Genomic DNA, 22,205 nt, shown 5'->3' on the forward strand with positions numbered 1-22,205 from the left:
AGCAACCTATGCTTGTCGTAAAAGGTGACTATGCTTGTCGTAAAAGGCGACTAACGTGATCGGGTGGTCAGGCTCGCTGACTTGGTTGATGCATGTCATCGGTCCCAATGGCGTGTATCGATGATCATGATGTCAATCACTGGATTGTCTGGTCCAGACTCGATTATTTACAGACCGCCGTCATATACAACATGTAGCTGGAATATTGCTGAGTGCGGCGTTAAACAACACACCAACCAACCAACCAACCAACACTTCCTTTTATCGTAACCTTTTGCAAATTAACATGATTTGTCATACAAATATGTGATAAATCATGTATAAAGAAGATATTTAATCGCTGAAATTGTCAAAAACAAAAACGAAAATGTCAAAAACAAAAGCGAAAATGGCAAAAGCTAAAATGAAAACACAGCGGTGGAAATGTTATCACCGCAGTGGAAATAGTTTTCACCACGGTGGAAATAGTTTTCTGTATCTTCATTTTAGTTTTTGACATTTTCGCTTTCGTTTTTGACATTTTTGTGGTTTTTTTACATTTTCATTTTAGTTTTTGACCTTTTCGTTTTTGTATTTGACATTTTCATTTCAGTTTTTGACATTTTCGCTTGACTTTTCAGCGATTCAATATCAATATCTTCTTTATATATGATTTATCCAAATTTGTATGACAAATCGCGTTAATTTGCAAAAGGTTACGAATACAGTCAGTGAAATATCAAAATATTGAAAAACAGACTCCATGTCCCTTATGGGCCACCGTAGATGATAGCTGACTCAACGACCACAGCACATACAATGCCAAACACTCTCACGCTGAAAGTTTGTAACACATTTGTTTGGAAGGTTTTGCACACAGTGTCGGTTCAATAGATTGCATCCTGCTGCAAATATCATGTCCCGATCTGCTGATTGCTTTTAACAAGTTCTTGTTAGAACGTGTATGTTATCTGCATTTGAAATCAGATATACCTGATGATATTTTATCACTGGATTCAAAATGGAATAAACACATCCGACACCAGTAACTGAGCCAGAGGATGAATACAGTCTATCAATTTTGGTCAAGCAGTGAACTTGTCTTAAATATCCCCATATATCTAGTCGCCATAGTTTTACTGAGACAAGTCACTCATTATCCCCCGTCCACAACAAAAGGGAAAACAGAAAGGGCTCGGTCTATTCTACCGTTTGTTTCGCTACTGGAGCATAACTCATAAACCGTTCAACATTTCTTCATGCACTGTTGCCTACACACTAGTGCCGTTTCCTATTCAGGATTTATTGAGTGTTAAGGTTTTGTTGTTTGTTTTTGTTTTTAGGGGGTGTTATTAGTTTATGTAGTTTAGTATACGACTATATTTGGTGACTTTGTGCATTTTGTGGTTTGTTTTTGTTGTTTAACGTCGCATTTAGCCATATTCGAGCTGTATGGAGGCGGTCTGTAAATAATCGAGTCTGGACAAGACAATCAAGTGATTGACATCATGAGCACTTTGGATACTTTGGATACGATCACATGCATCTACCAAGTCAGCGAGGCTGACCACACGATCCCCTTAATCGCCTAATGTTGAACGGTTTATTAGTTATGCTCCAGTAATGAAAAAGAATGTGAGGAAAGACGGATCCCTTTCTGTTTCCCTTTTTCTTCAGGATGGGGAAAAATGACTGACTTGTCTCAGTAAATCTGTACGACTAGATATCTAGGGATATTTAAGACAAGTCACCAGAGATAGCAGCAGTTCCACCGAGCACCTCTCCTGTTAGTTGAGAGAGAATATTTAACATGATGTTGTTCAGGGATTTACCCATGATCAGCCACGTGTCATGAGCGAGGTGTAAATAGAGTACATAAATACATTTTAACAATGCATACAATCCAACATGTTCGGTGAAAGGTGACATGTTAACCGTTATTCCATGATTTGACTGAACATCGCTCACACGTCTTCTCCCTGACACGCTGGTTGAGACCTTTCAAAGTAAGGGATTGACCTCTTGATTTTCTGAATTATCCATAAGATGCTGAAAAAAATGAAGTTGCCTGCCACAAAAATTACATTGTTGCAAATTGTTTTTCTCTAGAAAAATCATGCTCATAGTTGTAAATATACAGATGTAGCTGATAAAATATCTAATCCCAATACAAAGTCCCATACCCCCTTCCCTGATCGTATTCCCATTGTGTGGATCGATGCTCATGATGTCAATCACTGGAATTTCTGGTCCAGACTTGATTATTTACAACCGTGGCCATACAGCTGGAATACTGCTGAGTGCGGCGTTTAACAAAGAACAAACAAACAACCCTCCCTGATCGAGAAATCAGCTCCACAGTCTCATTAGCAAACACATAAAGCCACGCAGTTGTAACGGTTGTAAAGTCGAGTTGTTGATGATGCTCGCGGGTCACATGCGGTGTTTCATTGTCAGCAAGCAGCACATGTTACAATGCATTGTAGATGGGTTGATAGGGTTTTCAAAACGACAGGTATACCGGATTTTATCTCCAATGGTCAGCTGGTAGGATTTAGCTCGTGCGTTCACTGATTGTCAAGCTCGGTGTTTCACGCAGTTTAACATGCACTGTTAAATCGTTCACACTTCAATGAACTAATCCAATCTGATGTTCAGTCTTCCAATGAACACATCCATGAATTTGGTTCCAGAGTTAGGGACATGATTATTGTAAATTAAAGTAATGATTAGAACTTTAAGAACCAAATGTTTGATCGGCCGATGGTTGTCATAAGGTCATTGTTCATAAAGTCTTATTAGGAATAGAGTGGACATATGGCCAAATTATCTCTTTGCAATAATGTACGTATTGTTAGAGTGCAAACCATTTCAATACTTTTATTTAGAATAGTGCAAACAATTTCAATACTTTTAATTATAACTACAATTATCTTAAATACCTTATTGGGTCAATATGTTTCCAAGTGCAACGTAATTAATCCCTTAATCTCCTGCACTCTCTATAAATGTCAATTAACAACTCCTTACGTCCCCGGATCTTACGTATATACATACACGTGTGTCAATGACCTTGCCCCACGTTTTGTAATACCTCTATCTATAAAAACTCACATGGTCAGTCAGCGAGACGGCCAGAAGATCGACTCGTGTAAGTGACAGAGCGACTCTCCCCACCCGGGAACATTGGCCACTCGGTCCCGGTGTGCGTTCAGTATACTGTGTCTAAGTGGGGTATTCATGTTAAACTGCGGCATGGTATCTCAGTGAGCTAGCACTATGAATCAGCATCAGTCTGGACTAGTACAAGCAGCCACACAAACACACGCAAGTACATGCACGTCGCTATATAAGTGCAATAATCTTGGACGCGACGTTAAACCCCTTTTCACCTAAAGTTTTGTCTTCCGTCTCCACCCTGAGCTACCATCCGAGGACCGAAACCAACGCCTTTGGACAGAATGTAAACTTGCCTGTTGTGCCTTATAAGTAATGAACGCCCATACCATAAGACTACCACAAAATCTGTTCACCTGCTGAACACAGTTTTGAGAGAAATCTCGATTCATCATCGGTGTCGAGGTTATCCATGACGACTTTGGCACTATTGAAGTCAAAGATGAAGTCAGGTCAGAACAATGTCACATAATGAATTATCAACGAGCTCCAATTGCAGTTACTGCTTCCCTAAGACCATTCCTGACCGTTTGGCCAGGGATTCTGTGCAGATCTACAGACTTAGAAGATGGAAGCGGTTAAGTGGGTGAAGTGGTCATCGGCGGTCGTGGTCACCCATGGTCTTCCAGATGGAAGCATTCATGGGATGGTCCTAACGTCTGGCGTATTGAATGTGTCATTTGCGAATGATCCCTAAAACGCTCACAAATGTTATTCATTCAACATAGAAAAGTGTGTCCAGAAAAACAGTGGCTATTATGGCTACAAATATCACATATGTTAACTTGTGTCTGCACTTTCCTTACAACGAATATGTATGGAAACTTGTTGTGCCGTGAATGAGAACTAAAACGGAGGAATAGTGTCCACAGTTTGGAGGTAGGGGTCAGTTGTTTAAACATTAAGAGTGAAGTCAGCACATGAAACTCACTTTAATCCTTTTGAATGTCACAGTTGTCGGTCAGTATCGTGTATGCCCAGGAACAGTGTCCTTCAACCCTTACTTCACCAAGACGGGTGGAAAAAGTGGCCCGAGTCTATCAATCGGCTGGTCACGCCATGCCCTGTGCATGGAAACTGTGTACTACATCAAATGTTTCTTAACCGTGAACATATTTACAACAACATTGTATGTGAACTTTTGCCTAATGTCTTGTGCCAGAAGGCAGTTGCTCGTGGGCCAATCTGGTGATACGGACCCCTGTACTCTGTGTTTCTCAAGAAAAATGTCAAAGGTCGAACCAGCCTGGCATTTCTTCTTTCGGGTCTCTTTGCTATACAAGTCTCTGTTTCTGTAGTATACCACCCCATAGCCCTGATGTTGCAGGCTGGTTGACATTCAGTGGCGGGTGGGGAACAGGGTTGCTGAAACGCATCTCTCTACAATGGCTCATACATTACACTCTGGTTCTGCAAAATCTAATAGTGAGTGAGTGAGGTTTTACGCCACTTTAACAATATTCAAGTAATATCATAGCAGGGGACACCACAAATGGCATTCACACATTGTACCCATGTCGGGAATCGAACCCGGGTCTTCAGCATGATGAGCGAACGCTTTAACCACTAGACTACCCGACCGCCCCACAAAAGCTAATAAAAGAAGACATCTTTCTTCGTCATGGCAAAAGAAGAAATTGCAGCCGAGAAAAGCTCTTACACTTACCTGTTTACTTTTGGACAGACAGTTCTTCCCAAATCTATTAAAGCCTGATACTGCAATATCAGAATGGAAGTATATGTGCCAAATCCATTCCGGTTTTTTAAATGCCAAAAGTTTGGACATGGTGCAAAATGGCAGTTACACTTACTTGGGTTGTCAGTCCAGATTTGAAGAGGTCATTTATGCGTCGTAGTGGCCATTCTCGTTTTACACATGAATATTTGTTAAAAGCTGAAGATCCTCCATTCTGTATTCCTTGTAATATGAGAATCACAGTCATGTTTTGTTGAGTGTGTCGATTTTTCTCTCACAAGGGATAATTATTAAAATTCATCTTCTTTAAAGGTTCTTTTTAATAAAGTCAGTACACCTTTAATTCTTTTTTTGAAAAGAGAAATAGAACTTATAGATATAGATAAATTTGGAATAATTGATACACTTTTTAAATAAGTTAAATATTAACAACAATTGAGATTTTTGTTTATGGTGCCACTCGGGTGGTTAAAGTAGTGTAAAAATATTGTCCTGCTAGTGTCACGTAAATCCATTCTCGATCGAGGTACGTAATTTTGACTTGTGTTTTAGAACTGTATTAGATTGTATTGTGTCTTTAATATTGGCTAGTATAATGTGCAGCCACTGGTAGCCAAAGTGATGGCATAAATTATGCTGGGGAGTCATGCAGGAAACATAGCTATATGGTTTGGGGGGGGGGGGTTAAATTATGATCGGGTTTGTTTTATTTTTAAAAAAACTGTGATATACCTTACTATTTTACTGTCCATAGTCGACAGATATTTTAAATCTAATACCTAGTTTCCATCGCTATATAGCTTAATATTGCCGATGCGTCGTAAAATTTAACTCACTCACATGCCGATTATAGCGGGAATATAGAGAGTGCGGCGTTAAACAACAAACAAACAAAATGGTAAAAGAAGCTGAATATTGTTGTCATGTTGACGTGACGTCACACGTTGACAACCGGACCCGGCAAGGTGTTGCTCTGCTGCAGATAACTCCTCCATCAGATGATATGGTGCTTAAATGAGCATTAAACTGTTTGACAAATTTGTTTTTGCGCGCATTTCAGTTTGCATCATACCAGTGGCGCTTCGAGGTTGATTTTCAGCATTGCGTAAACGTGATTAACGGTGAAAAAAAGCTTTTTTTATGAGGAACTGGTAGTTAAACAATCATTGAGTGTTGTTCACTTTCCAAAACCACCAGTGTTTTAATGCTCCCAACAAACACGGAAGCATCTATATTGTGTGCAGTGCATGCACACGCATTTGCAAAATGTGAATGACGACCTTAGAGAAGATGCGTTCCTGAATTGTATTGAAAGATACATTATTTACTTTAAGAACAAAATTATTTTCATTGAACTTTGTATGTATGTATGTATGTATGTATGTATGTATGTATGTATGTATGTATGTATGTATGTATGTATGTGTATGTGTATGTATGCTTCAGTTATATCTGTTGCATATGTTCCAGCTACGAGGGCACGGGTGGCCCAGTCGTCTAAGATGCTGCACGCCAGAAACCTATGAATGTGGGTTCGAATCCCGGTTCGCCCCGATTATGTTTCTATGTTTGTCAGCAACATACCCGGGTTTCACCGAGGTGGTCAATGCCTGATACATGCATTACTTCGGGCTTTCCTCCCAAATTAAGCCGACACGCTGTGACATAACTGGAAACCCAACTCACTCACTCACTTAAGCAGTCCAGTGTTTGATAACGAATAGAATTAAAATGAATTTTGTTTTCATGTGAAATAGAACTTTAGAACTTTTGACAACCACACAGTTGTACATATTTCCGTAACATTTCAGGTATAAAAAAAATATAATCTCTCATTGATAACCCAGAACGAGTTTTTGTATCTATTCGTCGTAAGGAAAGTGTAGACTCAATTTAACATATGTGATATTTTAGCCATAACAGCCACTGTTTCTCTCGATACAGTTTTCTATGTTGAGTGAAAATCATTTGTGAGCGTTTAAGGGATCATTCCGCAAATGACACATTCAATACGCTAGACGTAAGGCCCATCCCATGAATGCTTCCATCTGGAAGACCATGGGTGACCACGACCGCCGATGACCCCTTCACTCACTTAACCGTTACCTGACTGACCTGTGAAGATTCCGGGGTAGAATAGGTCTTCAGCAACCCATGCTTGCCGTAAAAGGCGGCTATGCTTGTCGTAAAAGGCGACTAACGGGATCGGGTGGTCAGGCTCGCTGACTTGGTTGATGCATGTCATCGATCCCAATTGCGTGGATTGATGCTCATGATATCAATCACTGGATTGTCTGGTCCAGACTCGATTATTTACAGACCGCCGTCATATAGCTGGAATATTGCTGAGTGCGGCGTTAAACAACAAACAAACAAACAAACCTTCCTGAGGTGCGCAGATGACAATGTGCCCCAGACATTCAAGGGAGACAACTCCTACAGACATACTGTTCATCGAGGACGGTATTCACATGAACAGCTCTTCTTTTAACTTAAATGAAACGCGAGCCAGCAGAGTTTAAATTTACATCAGTCGCCATGTTGTTTGAGGCTTACAAGCCTGGCATTTTAATTTTTTTTCGCTTCAGAAGGCAATTTTAATCCCTCTATTTCACCCACTAGATTTTACTCATTTACAGAGAATTCCAAAATTTCGCATAATACAATTCTTTTCCTTTTATATGTTATTTATGATACGAAAACTATCCACAATCATCTAATAATCATTTATCTACGTCTATGTCAAGTGTGTTAACATTGGGTTTTTTGCCAGTCTATTTTATTAAAATACCACCTTTTGAGTGAGTGAGTGAGTGAGTATGGTTTTACGCCGCTTTAAGCAATATTCCAGCAATATCACAGCGGGGGACACCAGAAATGGGCTTCACACATTGTACCCATGTCGGGAATCGAACCCGGGTCTTCGGCGTGACGAGCAAACGCTTTAACCACTAGGCTACCCGACTGCCCACCACCATTGGAAGGAGCTTGAGGATATTCACAGACATTACCCCAGTTTGGTTTCACGCTGCTTTTAGAAAGGGTCCAGCTATATTAAGGCGGATAACACTATTAAACGGCTTCGCACTTTGGACTCATGCTGAGAACCGAACCTAGGTTTTCGTGTTGACGAAACCAGGCTAGCCAAAGAATTCCATCTCAGATTATGTTTCGAGTTACCTCCCTTGCCTCTCAACTCGCCCGCAAGCAGCCTTCTCCAGAACACGTATGGGGAATAACGGTCTGGGCCGTCACAGACCACGTTTTATTCCGTACAGCATTAAATCATGCACAACAATAAATTCTGTTATGTTTAAAGAGGCATTTTTATGACACCACTACCCATTCCTAATAGTATGTGAAATCAATTATTTATGTCACAAGTTCGATTTTATAACATCTAAACAAAAAAATGATATTATAAAATATTTATTGATGTCACAAAGTGGACATTCATGTATCAGTAAAGGAATTTAAATGCAATTTGTGATATCCTAAACAGTAGACTAAATGCAATTTGTGATATCCGAAACAGTAGACTATAGTACACAAAATAGAATTTGTGGTATCTAAAAAGTTGAGATATTTGTATGACTGTGAATCATTCGTTTTATTATATTTAATAATCGAAGTTGGGATATCAATTATAAAGTATCTGGAAATAATGGTTAATTTTATTTGTCATGTCATGATTCCCTTTTCACGATAACGTCTCCGTTGAATGTGAGAAAACGGAAGATTTGGGAGCTTAAAGTAGCAGCAGAATATCACGTTTGCCTTATAAAATAACGTTATATTTTGAAACGTATTACTAATAATTAACACACGAACACAAAGAAATGTACCCAAAATTTCCCTACAAATCCCTTAAAACCTCGAATTTTGATTAACGCTAAAGATAAAAATAGAAAAAACTCCAAGGCTTGAGGGTGAGACACTGGTACTGAAGCTGTTGGCAGTACTTCTTACACTTAAGACACTGCTTATTACTGTCTTCAAACTGAAAAGTTGGAAGAATGATGTTGGATGATAAATAAAATCTCACCCGTGTGTCTTTTGCCGAGGAGGTTTTTTCCCACTTTTATCAACTCGTGTTGATATATTTGACATCAAAAGACACTCGGTTGAGATTCTCTACATCTCAAATTAAAATCTGTGATATCAATACATGTTTGTTTGTTTGTTTGTTGTTTTACGCGGCACTGGGAAATATTCCAGCTATATGACGGTGGTCTGTAGAAAATCGATAAATGAATAATTAATATCACAAACAGGGAATAAAAAAAATGGAATTCTTTATTCAGTACTATACAGGCCACAAGCCCTTTGCACAAAATGTATAACACATATTTATGGCAACAGTCACAATGATAAAATACGTGTTCTTTCTTCTTTACCGTGATACAGATATTTAGCGATATTACTAATTAGGTTTGAGTTGGTTGTAGATAAAAGAATGTAGATAAAATTATGGACATTTGGGTGTAGATAATATTTTGAAGGAATATGGAGTGGTATATTGGTAACAAAAGCGTATCATGTATGTACACAGCCAAATGATGATGTGTTAGGAGATCCTTGCAGGACAGTAATGAAGACATATTTATATCATTAAAATGGGATAAAGACCACCACGTTTTCTTAGATTTTCGTACACAGGGCAAATAAACATAAAATGATATTAATCTTCGACAGTAATGTCACAGAATGGGCATAAACTTAGGGATTTCTCAGGGGCGGTCAGGTAGCCTAGTGGTTAAAGCGTTAGCTCGTCATGCCGAAGACCCGGGTTCGATTCCCGACATGGGTACAATGTGTGAAGCCCATTTCTGGTGTCCCCGCCGTGATTTTGCTGGAATATTGCTAAAAGCAGCGTAAAACCATACTCACTCACTCACTCACTCACTAGGGATTTCTCAACAGCCTTCCAGCACTCGTGAAGAGCAACCTCCTCGTGGTGAGTGCTGGGTAACGCTTATAGCTCTTCCCCCGTGTGGAACCAGGGTAGAATATGTCCTCAGCACCCCATTGCTGGTCGTATGAGGCAACTAAATTGGGCAACCTGTTTGCCGTGGGTTGCGCCCCTGTGTCGGTGGAGGAAGGGAGTCTGGTGGTTGAGGGCAATGGAGCCAGGAACCGGTATTCCTTTTGTCCAACACACCACTTCGACCCTTACTTCACCTAGACGGGGGGTAGAATTGGCCCGATTCTATCAATCAGCTGGTCACGCCATGCCCTGAGCATGGGATACTTAATAATTTCGTTATCATATAACACAAGCACTGATCAGGACATATGATGACCTTTATTAGGCAAAATATAATTATGCCTTGAGTCCTATGCCAGAAGGCGGTGGCTCATGGGCCAATCTGGTTATATATCAACCTCTAGGTTTTATGTGACTACAGATTACTGTTAAGGGCCGAACTTTCAATTCTGTATGTCAATTACAGCTACCTATCTTTATATTGCTTGAGTATTGTTTGTAATCCTGGTGTTTCCTCTGCAGCATCGTCCTTGTTGACACTCGATGGCGGGTGGGGAGCAGAGGTGTCGAATCAAATACTCACATTATGTCTCACAACCAAACTCCTCGTATGTTCAAAGCTAACAAACGTCGCCACGTCGATTCCGTTTCGTCCGACGACAAAGTATCTCCTGTTGTTGTAGATTCTTGGCCACGATTCATCGTTATAGCATCAGTCAATGACACTCCTCTGAGCTTGAATGTGTTTGTCATATCAAAGGGCATCCAAAGTGCTTGAATTCTAGTCGAGGTATCATAAGAGATCCGCTGTTAAATCAGAAGATGGCAATATTAATTCAAACACAAACCTATCTTCTCACTTTTTCAATGTCTACTGTTCCAACATCAATTAAAGCTGGATACTTCAACATCGGAGTGGAGGTTTATGTTCCAAATCCAATCTAGTGTTTCAAGTGTCAACTCTTGGGTCACGGGTCCAAATCTTGCATTGCCAAGATGTTGTGCTTCCGTTGCGTTAGTCCTCACGTGCTCAAATGCTGTCCGTCTTTCTCTTCACATAACCTTCCCACTTTGCTCCTTATACATTTCACCATCGTCTACTCTTCAGCAGTCTTCAGGATTTGTTTGATCAGCTCCCAAGACCCTGTGTCATCATGGGTGACCTGAATGGGCATAACCCTCTATGGGGAAGTACAGATACCAACAACAAAGGGGAAATCCGGGAAGACTTCATTTCCAATAACAATTTATGCATATTTAATTATGGATCAGATACATATTTACATCCCGCTACTGGAAGTTATTCTGCTCTTGATCTGTCACTCACAGATCCAAATGTATGCAACGAATGTGAATGGTCTGTCTACGGCGACCTATGTGGAAGTGACCATTTCCCCACAATACTTTCAGCTATTAACCCTAATGATGATCTACATGTGACAAAGTGTAATTTTAACAAGGCCAACTGGCAAATTGACATCTGACATTTTCATCAATGTCCCTGATCCTATTCAGCTGTTCACGGACAAACTGAATAATTGCTGATGTAACTATTCCCAAGTCCTCTGTTAAACCACACGTTCGTAAGCCATGGTTTACTGGTGATTGCAAACAGGCTGGAGGTGTAGGAGAAGCATGAAAAATACTTTCGACGTCATCGACAGTTCACAATTTAAATAATGTAAAGATAAATAGTGCCAAGGCTTGACGTACGTTTAAAGGAAATCGGCGACAGTCAGTTGGAAATACTTTGTATCCAAGATTAGTTCCCGTACGCCAATGACTAAGGTGTGGAACATGGTACAGATAATCAAAAGCAAGGGTACAAATTCTGGTGTTCATCATCTTAAAGATGAGTGAGTGAGTGAGTTAAAATTTAACGTCATTATTTCAGCCATATAGCGACGAGACCAAGCTAATATATATACAATTAAGTTATTTATTCAATGACATATTTAAAATCAATTTATGAAACATATTGGAGCATACTATATTTAAAAACAATTGATGAAACACATGAGCATTACAATATCAATAATACAGTTTAAAAACAGGCTATAGACCATCAGTAACCAAAGGTAGGCCACCTTGCTGGGGATCATGGGGACTTACAGTACTTCTGCTTCCTGCATGATACCCCAGCAGGATTTACGTCATCACTTTAGCCACTGGTGGTTGTGCATAATACTAGCCAATATTAAAAAATACTCATCAATGAGATGGCTATGGTCTACTGACAAAGTTGACATCGCAAATATGTTGGATGAAACTTTAGCTACAGAAACTTTCATTCTACTAATGGTGAAGAATACAGGGAGGTATTTTCAATACTGCCCTGTCGCAAGCCCATGATACCGCAACAGGAGCTGATAATATCCACTATCAGCTCCTTAAACATTTACCCAATCCATGTCTCGAAAGGCTTCTAGATATTTTTGATAATATTTGGACATCAGGACACTGTCCTCCTTCGTGGCACAATGCCATTGTTATCCCTATACCAAAACCTGGCCCTAATGCATGGTCAGTAATCGACTAGTATGGTTTTCAGAAACCATTGATCTTATTTCAAATATTCAATGTGGTTTCCGCAAAAAATCGAAGTACTAATGACCATCTGGTCCGTTTGGAATCATTCATTAAAAATTCCATTGTAAATAACCAGCATGCTTTATCAATCTTATTCGACCTTGAAAAAGCTGATGGTACAACATGGAAACATGGTATTTTAAAAGATTTACTCGACTTTGTGTACCTCATTCTATATCTCTGTTTTTAACGGACAGACAATTTCAAGTTTGTGTTGGATCAACCCTGTGTGATCATTATAATCAGGATCATGGTTCTACGGGGCAGTATTTTGTCTTGTCTATCATATTGTTCAGTATAAAAATAAATAGTCTTTATAAAATGATTAAATGACTCAATTGATGGGTCATTGTTTGTTAATGGTTTTGATATCTCATGTCATGGTAAAAATATGCGTACTATTGAACGCCAATTACAGTTGTGTCTTAATAAAATTCATAAATGGTGTCTTTGGAATGGCTTTAAGTTTTCACAGACCAAGACCAATTGTATACATTTCTGTCGGAAATATCAACCCCATAAAGACCTTGAACTCTTTTTAGATGGTACACCGATCAAGATTGTAAAAGAAGCCAATTTTTAGGATTCATTCTCGACCATCATTTTTAAATTTTTGCCACATATTAAATATTTAAAGACAAAATGCCTGAAGGCCCTAGATTTGTTAAAAGTCGTCTTAAATTCAAAGTGTGGAGGGGATCAGATAACCCTTCTTCACTTATATAGATCTCTAATTCGCTCTAAGCTGGACTATGGCGTATGCTGGAGCGTGCCGAGTAATTTTTAAAAACTGGATTCAATCCACCATCAAGGATTCAGACTTTGTCTTGGTGCTCTTCGAACTTCCCCGGTTGACAGCCTCTATGTCGAGGCTGATTAACCCTCTTTAAAACAACGCCGTATTAAAATGTCTCTCCAATTTATTACTAGATTACGTTCCATACCCTCAAATCCTGCTTATGACTCCGTTTTTAATCCACTCTGTGAAGAATTTCAATCAATCACTTCAGAAGAAACCAAAACTGGTTTCTCTACTTGGAATTCGGCTTAAATCTCATATTAATGCTTCAAATTGAGATATGGATATCATCTCTCCTTACCGACTTTTGTCCTCTCCTCCCTGGCAGTTGGTGAGACCAGAAGTAAACATACGTTTTATTAAATCTGACACAAATCAACTAGTCTATCAACAGGAATATTTACAATTAAGAAATAAATACGACACTTACAATTCAATCTTTACTGATGGATCCAAAGTAGCAAGTAGCACTGTCGGATCAAAACATTTATCATCTAGAATACCAGACAATAGCTCTATTTTCACTGCTAAGGCCAATGCTACCCTTACATCCTTAGTATACATTCAACAACAGTCTGCATGCAATCAGTTTATCATCTTTTCTGATTCTCTTTCTTGTCTTCAGGCACTAAATAATTTTTCTTCGACTCAACCAATCACTTTAGATATTGCTAGTTATTATAAATATTGTATAACTTGTTTAAGTCACATTATGGCTGAAATATTGCCGACGTGACTTTAATTAAACTCACTCACTCACTCAACAACCTCACTGTGTAAAATTTAGATCATTAGGGCCAAGTCTGAAACGAATAATGATGTTACGAAACTTCCTGTACCGTAAGTGTGATAAATGAGATTCTGGTTCAAGCAATGACTTGAACTGACGATGAGTATCATATCATGAACTTTCGTAAATATCTGAATACCAATACTGATGAAACATATCAGTGGCACGCACGAGAAAGTACTTAATGAAAACATTTGCATTACCAATTGTCTGGGACAGCCAAATGAAACCAAAGCCATATGTAAAAAGCAATGTACGAATACAAGAAGGCCATGTGTTCTATCCAAGATTGTCGAGGTGTACAAGCATGTTGTAGGCTTTCTTGGGTAAACGGTGTTCAGGCATTATTATTATTTTACACCAGTACTTCAAACAACGAGTGTAAGATCCAATGTACAATGGGAATCTCCCGCATTCTCCATAAACGATGGTTGGTTGGTTGGTTGTTTAACGCCGCACTCAGCAATATTTCAGCTATATGACGGCGGTCCGTAAATAATCGAGTCTGGACCAGACAATCCAGTGATTGATATCATGAGCATCAATCCACGCAATTGGGATCGATGACATGCATCAACCAAGTCAGTGAGCACCCGATCCCGTTAGTCGCCTTTTACGACAAGCATAGTCGCCTTTTACGGCAAGCAATGGGTTGCTGAAGACCTATTCTACCCCGGAATCTTCACGGGTCCATAAACCATAGTACTTGGTGTTGACATACCAACATTCAAAGACATTTCACAAGCGAGGAGATGAACATTTTCAATTCTATAGAAATCTTTACATCCCCATATCTCAGACCCATACAGTAAAATAGGTTGTATTTGAGAATCTAATAATTTCGTTTTACTCCCTAAACCCTTATTTTTCAAACAACTCAACAATTAAGCTCAATTTACAGAATCAAATGCCTTTTTAAAATCAACAAAGTTTGCTGTAGGACAAATATTTCTCAATGACTGTATACAAAGTGAATATGTGGTCAAAGGCCGAATAGTCCTTTCTAAATCCCGCTGGTGAATCAAATCTCAAATGTTTGACAACTGTGTTAATATATTATTGATGATAGAAGTAAATGCAAACCACACATACGACAGATATATCCCGGTAATTGTCAGGATTGTTTACGTTTCCGTTTTTGAAATAACGGAATGATAAAAGATTTTGACCAGGCAGAAGGAATAACACCTGTAACAAAAACTCCGATTGAAACATTTAACCAGAACAGGCATAATATCAGGTAATGAGTACTTAAGCAATCAACCCAAGCAGACTTACCTGTTTTAAGGCGAGATATAGAGAATCTCACCCAAGTGTCTTTTGATATCAAATATATCAACACGAGTTGATAAAATTGGAAAAATTCCGAGGCTCTTCGTTTCTGTAAAATTTCGTTTCTGTAAAGACACGAGGGTGAGATTTTATTTATCATCCAACATCATTCTTCCAACTTTTTCAATTTGTAGACAGTAATTAGCAGTGTCTTTAGTGAAAAAAGTACTGCTAACAGCTTCAGTAGCAGAGCCATTAGTGATGTCATTTGATTGTGACGTCATGGTAACCAGTGACGTCACAATGGTCTGCAAAGCATTGTGATGTAATTTCTCATCCAAGCGATATCTCCTGTGGGAACCAGTTTTGGATGATAAATAGCATTAAATATTTCCGTTTCCGTGATAGGCGATTCCAACAGAAGCATGATAGCATCACTAAAGTTTTCACTGACACCATCATTATCACGTTCAAAGACCTCATTGTCTACCAAATATATAGAATATCCTTTGAGAATAACTTCTTCAAATGATGTAACCATTCTGTTGAGGATATAGATCATCTGGGGGTAGAATGTTTCTGTAGAGAGCGTATAGTTTTCCAAATAAATCCTGACTGTGTAAAGCGTTATTTAGTCGGACTAGCCGTGACAATTAAAGATGATATTTGAACTTGATACATTAACTTTTATACACATTTCTCAGTTTACAGTAGCGTTGTCGAGTGTATTCACTGCAACAACACTTATACCTCCTAAGAGCCTTCCTGGAGTCAGATCTTGCTGCTCTATATGCCAAATTGAACTTTGGTTTATCAAGTTCACTTTCATCATATTTGGTTTGTTTCCTTATACAGGAGTCCTGAACATACTGTACTAAATATTATACACACACACACACACACACACACACACACACCCAACCCCCCCCCCCCCCCCCCCCCCCCCCACACACACACACACACACCCAACCCCAACCCCCCATCCCCCTCCTCTACATTAGCTTCGGTTTCATCCATCAAAGAATTTTCATGAATATGCAAGGATCCTCTCAGTGTTTGGATAAACAAAACTTTCCTTCGATTCGTTCCATGAATATGTAGTGCTGATAGAGACATAATCCTCGCGGTCTAACCCTGCGAATGGCAAGATTGCTGGAAAGCAACCTGCAGGATAACTCAAGAGGGAAATGGCCTGAAGCTGATCGATCACCAACATTTAACATATCTACATACAGGAAAAAATCAACAGATGCATTGAAATAATCACCAACAACCGAACCAGTATCTCCTACAAATGTAAACTCGCCTGCTCTATCACCGTAATCGCCCCCAATGTTTAAGTCATCATGTCCCAAGTCATCAGTGTAACTGCTGGTATATACCTCAGACAATCTATGATTGGAGATTTAGATCTAAAATGGTGGCCATTTTGATGGTATTGCGACAACAATTATGTTGGTAAAAGTATTTGTTATCTTGATATTACAATAACACATACATCTTACAGGATTTCTACACAAGGAGTGAGTGAGTGAATGAGGTTTTACGCCGCTTTTAGCAATATTCCAACAATATCACGGCGGGGGACACCAGCAATGGGCTTCACACATTGTACCCATGTCGGGAATCGAACCCGGGTCTTCGGCGTGACGAGCAAACGCTTTAACCACTAGGCTACCCGACCGCCCCTTGAATTGAGAGTGTGTCAGTTATCTTGGGAAGAGTAAGCACAAACATGCATGATCGTATTGTCGTACAACACTTACATCTAGGACAATCGATGAACAATCTTTTAATACGGAGACATTCACAAAGGCAGTTGATCATGATATTGATTACAGTGTTGAAATATTACAATTAGCTGTTAGTGAATCACTTGTCACGACAGGTTTTCATTCTACTACTGGAAAAAGAACCAAGATAATTAACCAGCAACCACAATGACTTGACAACAGCATAGTGCTAAAAAGAACGAATATAAAACGTTAATCCTTTTGAGAAAGACAATTAATACTGAATATTATACAGAATATATATCTTTGAAGAATCATTTTAGAAGTTTGTGAAAACAGAAGGAAAAGGACTTTGAGAATAAGATTATGGAGGATATTTCTAAAGCAGCACAAGACAAAGAGTGTAAAATATTCAGGAAACTAATTAAGAAACTATGTGGATCGTACCAACAATTAAGGCAAGAAATGTCAGGAGAGGAATGGCTGACCTATTTAAAGACACTATTAAATCCAGAGATAGAATCAGATGCTGCGTTTATCGGGGCGGTCGGGTAGCCTAGTGGTTAAAGCGTTCGCTCGTCACGCCGAAGACCCGGGTTCGATTCCCGACATGGGTACAATGTGTGAAGCCCATTTCTGGTGTCCCCCGCCGTGATATTGCTGGAATATTGCTAAAAGCGGCGTAAAACCAAACTCACTCACTCACTCACTCACTCACTGCGTTTATCGAATATGTCAAGAATTACATTCTGGGTCCTAATTTTGCTATTTTGTGAGAAATGTGCACAATGTGATGACTTATAGGAGGTGAGGTGAGGTGAGGTGAAATGGGGTCGCGTCCAAGATTATTGCACTTATATAGCGACGTGCATGCACGTGTATGTGTGTGTGTGTGCGTGTGTGCGTGTGTGTGTGTGTGTGTGTGTGTGGCTGCTTGTACTAGTCCGGACTGATGCCGATTTATAGTGCTAGCTCACTGAGATAACATGAATACCCCACTCAGACACAGTATACTGACTCCGAGCCGACCAGTCCTTATTTTAGCCCCTTAATGCCGAGCGCCAGACAGGGTAACAACAAGTACCATCTTTAAACGTCTTTTGGTATGACGCGGCCGGTGATCGAACCCCGGACCTTCCGCTCTCCGGGCGGACGCTCTACCACTAGACCACGGAGGCGGTCACGATGACCTATAGGAGGTGTAGTAACCTCAGTTGACCTGACCTCATGAACCCAAGCCATGCGTCACTGGTTAGCAGCCTCCGAGTGACGTCACCGTAAACACCCATTTGTTTCTTTGTTAATTCAATCATGAAAAAGACATTTTAGTGAATATTATTAACCAGGTAATGACCGTATATGTGTATTCTGATAAGGCAACTTTGTCAAGCGATGAAACACTTGTTAAAATCTCCGAGTTAGAACGTCTTAGCAATACACATGGCTGTATGGTGTTTCACACAGCCAGGCGGTCATTTATATTATATCCAAGGTTGACTGTTATGCGTTTTGTTTCCGGTACCGCCACACGCTATCCCTGATAAACACTGGTTGAATCTAGTCAACCCTGGGGTCCAGAAATGTGGCAACCTCGGTTGACTCATATCACTCAGATTTAATCATCGAACGCACGTGTTGATATGATGCATGTTATATCGCCTGTGTTACCTGAATCATTTTTGTTTGTTTGTTTGTTTTTGTTTGTTTAACATCGCACTCATCAATATTCCAGATATATGACATAAAAAAGCTCATTATTGTCTTTATATATTTGTGAAAATGTTCGATGCCAAATATTTTTTCAGCATTTAAAGTCCAACACATAGGATTTGCCTATAAATACAGAGAGTTACATATTCGCATAAGTCTTTATTTCTAAAATTTCGTTTCTGAAAGAAATAACTTGTTTGACATAAAAAGCTAGTTCTAACCTGAGCATCGTTTGAAGAGAGCTGAAATGATACAGGTTAACTTGACAGAGAGCGTTCTGCTACAAACGTATTTCTAATCACAATAATTCGAACATACAACAGTAAAGCGGATTTCACAATAAATGCTATGAATCTGGTTCAAGGGAGGCTTGGCTCTGAGTTTGGTGACCATTCCCGCCTACAGATGTACGTGCATGTTGAAGTGGACGGCTTGTGTGTTAAGAAATGAGTTTAATAAAAAAAATTGCGCTTGTTGAAGTACACGCAAAGTGTACACAGTTATTTAAATCCCTTTTATATATAAATAAATACGTTAACAAAAAACCCTTCAAATACTGCATATTTAATTATTAACTCCAACAAATCTTGAGACAACAACACGAAATCAATTACATCGTTCACCTCAACCATCAGACACTTTTCCCGCCCATTCTATTATCAGCCAATCAGGAAATAGTAGGGGGCTTGGAAAGTTTCTTTTTGGTTTGTTGAAACATAAATGCGAATACCATTGCTTGGTTAGCCAGGCAAATGTCAGGTAATCATTTGTAATTTAGTTATAGGTGAGGTGAAATTGGGTTTAACGTCGCGTCCAAGATTATTGCACTTATATAGCGACGTGCATGTACGTGTGTGTGTTTGTGTGGCTGCTTGTACTAGTCCGGACTGATGCCGATTTATAGTGCTAGCTCACTGAGATACCATGCCGCAGTTTAACATGAATACCCCACTCAGACACAGTATACTGACTCCGAGCCGACCAGTCCTTGTTTAAGCCCCTTAATGCCGAGCGCCAGACAGGGTAACAACAAGTACCATTTTTTAACGTCTTTTTGTATGACGCGACCGGTGATCGAACCCCGGACCTTCCGCTCTCCGGGCGGACGCTCTACCACTAGATCATGGAGGCGGTCGTAATTTAGTTACAAACCATTAACCACAATAATGATATACATCATAACATATATTGGTCAAACAACGTTGGTTTGGAATAACGTTTATAATACAATTCTTGGACTGTTATCAATTAGATTCTATTTATAGCTTCTGGCTAAGAGGCTATGAATAAAATATATTTGATAAATATTACCAACAATTATTAACAGTTACACGTCATGTGTGATTATTGTACCAAACTATATATTTTTATATTCAAACAAATTGGAGCTCTCTGTGTGGTGAGATGGAATGGGGTTTAATATACGTCGCGTTCAAGATTATTGGACTTTTTTTTAGCGATGCGTACGATCTTTGTGTGAGTATATGTATGTAGCAGCTCGTTCTGGTCCAGACTTGTGTCCGTCTTATAGTGATATAGCCCCCTGCGATAGCATGCCACAGTTTAACAAAGATACCGCACTCAGACACCTTATGATGACTCCGAGCATCGACCACGTAGTCCCAGTTTTATCCCGTCGATGCCGAGCGCCAGGCAAAGAAACAATAAGTACCATCTTTTAACGTCATTTGGTATTATGCGGTCGGGATCGATCGAACTACCGACCTTCACCTCTCCAATCAGACGCTCTAGCCACAAGACCTCGGAAGCGGGGCTCTCGGGCAAACGAAAACAATTATCAATATATTATTTTTGTAAAAATTGATTGTGATTTTCAGTCTTTAGAAGCCGTTAACTTATAACTGACACAAGTATGGCTCACAAAGTGTGAAAGACAAGTGCTTCTGAGATGGCGTCAGTGGTTGCCACACGCCACAAGCTACCTTGACATGGTTGCACGATCTGTCAACAACATCGCATGTCCCAGTCTGGCTAAGCATTGTATCTGGTTTCATTCAACGTGTATGTGACTGCGCTTCAAAAGTCAATTTCCAGTTTATTGTAGTTTACAACTGCAGCACGTGTGCTTGTCTGACATCGATGTGAACACAGATGACAGGTACACCCAATAGCCGAGCACCCACTGACACCACGGACAGAAGACTGAAATATGTTGCACTGGCTAATCTTTACGCAAGTGTACTGACAAATATACAGATGGATACAAAATTTAGGCATATATAGGATTTTGAATAAATAAATAAAAGTTGTGTGTCTTCTGAATGACTCGTTTTCATATGGATCTATGTACTTTACCTTTAAAGAAATGGTGCTTGAATTAAATGCCTATTTTCAATTGTATTAAATGCAGACAGAATTAGGCAATATATTTAAACGATATCAAGTAAAAAAATACAACTTTCTTATATAAGTCTTGTGTGGTTATTTTGAATTAATAACAATATAGACATTGTTTGCACCGCGAATTCAAAAGAAACACTTCTATAAAAAGACTGGTCAAAAAAGCTTTTATTTTCTCCCACTTTCAATAATGAAAGGTAATGCGTATAAGTCACATTGGAATCATAATTGTTTTCAAAACAGCACCTATTCACTTTAAATATATTAATTCATTTGTAAAAATAGTCAAAAATACAGTCAATTGTTCAAAGAATTTTCTACCTGAAACGTTTATATTATGGTCTCTGCTGAATCGTTGTCTGTGTTTGTAAATATTGATACATATAATTTCTCGGTGTGAGTAAACGGTATTTTAAAGCTGTTTATTTGACTTATGATATGAAATTCTTGTGCTAAGCGGTACATATCCGAGATATTTAGGAGTGTCTTCCCGCTGGGCTCTGCATGTGGAGAAGTTGATACCAGCTTGAAGCATTTCCGGTCGTGACGTCATAAGATCCGCCATATTGCCCGAGCGAGGGTGTGCCAAAGTTTGGCCGGTTACGAGAAAACATCGGGTAAGATTCATTAATCATTCAACATTGAGTATTGATCATACTGTGAGTAAATTCTTACAAGATGTCCCGTCGTGACCAGAATATTTAAGATACATGTGCATGTGCACAATGGACGCTAGCGTTGTTGAAATATGCAGGTGGGGGGAAGGATTGCTTCCCTTGACAAGCTTGATGCTCGTATCGCCAAGTATGGGCAATTTACAAGCAGGGCTAGACCGATTAGCGCTTTTGTTGAAATCATAGTTTTCACGGTTATTAAGTCCAACGCTTCGACTTCTTGATCATAACAGTAAAGACGATTGGCTGTAAACACGTTATTAATAGGTCAAACGCATCTCTCAAATCTGTACCTCGAGAGATAAGATTTCATCTTTTGACATTTGACTCAAGTTGGATGCCAGATTTGCCAGCCTACTTCCTCTTTTGAAGGCGCGACCATGTAGGCGTGAAGTGTATCCATGTATCCTGCTTTGTAAATAATATTTGTGTGCATGA

General features: G+C 39.4%; 1 protein-coding gene across 1 annotated transcript in view; it reads left to right on the forward strand.

Moving 5' to 3' along the window:
- The first annotated feature begins 21,649 nt into the window (after positions 1-21,649).
- Positions 21,650-22,205, forward strand: part of LOC139460973 (talin-1-like) — a 161,210-nt gene continuing 160,654 nt past the window's right edge. Inside the window, exon 1 of the mRNA XM_071242435.1 lies at positions 21,650-21,710. The gene's annotated coding sequence lies outside the window, so the exon portion shown is untranslated. The remainder of the gene's footprint in view (positions 21,711-22,205) is intronic.

Source organism: Haliotis cracherodii, unplaced genomic scaffold (assembly GCF_022045235.1).
Source record: "Haliotis cracherodii isolate W230 unplaced genomic scaffold, xgHalCrac1.p SCAF_14, whole genome shotgun sequence".
NCBI lineage: Eukaryota > Metazoa > Mollusca > Gastropoda > Lepetellida > Haliotidae > Haliotis > Haliotis cracherodii.